Genomic DNA, 3,108 nt, shown 5'->3' with positions numbered 1-3,108 from the left:
CACCTAATTGTAAAGCACAAGCAAAAAAGATTCATTTTTGCTGCATTTTGATCTCCGAAAGCAAACAGAAACCAAGTCTAAAAATTCAGCTGCCCTATAAAAATGCTCTTCTTTTTTTATTGCTCACAGATGATGTTTCTCCTGATGTTTATTGGGCGTTTTTTCACTTGATCAGTTTTTTCACTTCTTTTCGCCTCACAGTTTGACTTTTTAAGTCAGATTTTTACGCTTGGCATTATTATACAACCTTCCCTACTGATGCAAGGCAGAATTATTTTTGAGATCCTGCTTGCCAGACTATTGGACAAGGAGGCTCGCTAAAGTGCAATGGCACATAATGTTCCGACCTCGCTGATCCATATTTTTGTCTATATTGCGGAAATAGACTGCTTCGAAAGAATTAGTTCATTTTTTGGTAATTAGTGTTCAAAAAGGGTTCAAGCCAGTGAGATCAATTTTTATTCTATCACTCAAATGAAAACTAAAACAACAAAGTGACGGACATGAAATCAACTTTAATGCATTTCCGCATCCGGAAAAATATCATGTGACTAATTAATTTTACCACGAAAAAAAAATCAATTGAGATCCACAAATCATCATTTATGCCATTTCTAAAACTAATCTCAAACTGTAATCTAACAAGTGAGTATCTGCAAGCAGAAAGAGGACTCTTTTTAATTTCCATTAGGTTTTGATTTTTCAATTTAGACTGACAAGTGAGTGCAGAAGTAAAAAGAAAAGTGCATGTGCAATCAATTACTAACTTAAATTGAAAATGCAAAATCTGATCAATTTCAGGTAGATGTTACCGAAGGTATGTAATAACGAAGTATGTCAGATTTTTTGTTAGCGCTTAAACCTTATCAAAGAAGTGTTACCAAAAATTGGATGACAATTCATATAAAGGCAAATGTGAAAATAAGTAACCAGAAAAATGTCATCCTGAAAAATTTTACGTGCTTAAAATTGAAAAACGAAATACAACCTCACGGTACTGTCTGAATTTTAAACCACTATATACAGACACAGTATCCAGCATGAATCAGCTACAACATCGTGCTAATGAGTTTGTTTTACGAATCGCAAAAACAAAAATGAAGGACACAAAATTTTTTTCAAAAACTGTTATCATTTTCAAATTGAAACTCAAAAACAATTCACTGCTATAGAGACAAATTCCTTAACTTCAATAATTCTTCTTCAGGAAACTAATTATACTTGTCAGAAAGCACAACTATTGATAAGTACAATCGTAAAAAACGGAATCTAACCAATAGAGAACACATGAGTGAAAAAAACAAGAGAATAAATAAGAAACTCTCCAAACTCTCCAAAATTTATAATAATAAGTGGCATCACTTTTGGATCGTTATTTAGATATACAACTGAAAAAAAACTTTGATTCGGATTTGTTAAGTCTCATGATTAAAGTAAGACGACTTTAGGAGACTGAAAGGAAAGACCACAAAAAAACAAAGACAACTCAATTTTCACATAAATTTTCGTAAAAAATCAATATTTTGCCGTGAAAACTATTCATTATCAATTCCAGACAATGGAAAATTTCCTTTTGTGTCACTGATGTAACCAGTGAGATCTTTCATTGCTCAGACGGTAACAAACGTACAGAAAAAAAAACTGTCTACAGTATAATCTCAAAAACTTACCAAAACTTTCAACAGAAAAAAGATTCAGAGGAATCAAAACCATAAATATTAAACAACACGTTATGTAGGTGTATTGGAAAATTAATGGTTAGGACTTCAATCAATGGCACCTCTCAGTAGCGGGATTTATTGACAAAAAAATCGATATACGAGAAAAGGACAAGATTATATTATTACAAGTAGTGTTGAAGTAAAAAAAAAATCTGTTAGTGCTCACCGACCAATTCAAACATCAACAAAGATGCACCACTGCGCAAAGTAATTGACAATTGCTGGACCCAACAGTTGATCGTGTGTAAAATAAACTCTGATAGATTTCTCATAAAGGACAAACGTGTGCGCAAAAAAGGGTTAATGCCAGTTGAGTTCAATTTTGCTTCACAGATTGAATACTATAGCAGATTGAAAGAGAGACAAAAAATCACTTTTAACTAAAAATTGCACTATTCAAAAACTGCAGTTTTATCGCGTAAGAATTAACAATGCCAAAAAATGAGATACAAACATCAATATTTACCCATTTTGAAAAAAAAAACTTCCAAATCTAAACTATCTCAATCAACAACCTCATTATCATTCAATTTTTGTGGCCTCCAAATTTATTTGATTAGATTGTAAAAATTAAATTTACATTTCTAATTGAGTACTGAAAATAATAAAAATGGGCTCTGCACTCACTTATAGATCCAAATTGAGGATAAAAGTTCAATTAGAGGTCACCCAAGTTAGATAACAAAAAGCTTAGTTATCAATTAGATATATAAGGAGTGCCTTTGGATTTTAACAAAGTGTGTTATCAAAGGCATCAGCTTTCAAATCACACAAAAACCCACATATGCAAAAATAGAAAAAAATCAAAACAATCTTTCATAAAACTCAAATTTCAAAAATTTAGCTACTCAAAACCAAAAAAGGGCGAGATGAAAGCCACGTCCCAAGACATGTATTGGTCAGGCCGACTTGGGTCCTGGACAAGGGGCTCTAGGCCAACCATACCCAAAAATAGGTATTGGCCAGACTGAATAGGCTTTTACCACCGTTGGACAGACCAAACAGACTTTGGCCACCATTGGCCAGACTGAGCAGGCCTTAGGCCAGACCATTGTCCAGACTATAAGCAAGACTATTGTCCAGACCATTGGCCAGACCAAAGAGACTCTACGCCAGACCATTGGCGAGACACACTTATACGTGCAGAAACATCCACTAAAAATTGTAACTTATTCGTTTCATTTTTCTCAACGAGAAATCAAGATGAGATTAAAGAAAAATTAGCAAAAATAAACGCTGACTAAAAAACCAATGCGAATTTCTGAGATTAGTGTTATGAAGTAGTCTAATCATCTAGAAGTAGATGTTGGTTAACAACAATTCGCTATTATTATGAAAAACAGTCAATACAGCACGCATTTACACAAATTTTAGAGGACCGGTTGTT

This window comes from Convolutriloba macropyga, chromosome 10, assembly GCF_964194025.1.
Source record: "Convolutriloba macropyga chromosome 10, txConMacr16.3, whole genome shotgun sequence".
Lineage (NCBI taxonomy): Eukaryota > Metazoa > Xenacoelomorpha > Acoela > Convolutidae > Convolutriloba > Convolutriloba macropyga.
This window is presented reverse-complemented; position numbering follows the sequence as displayed.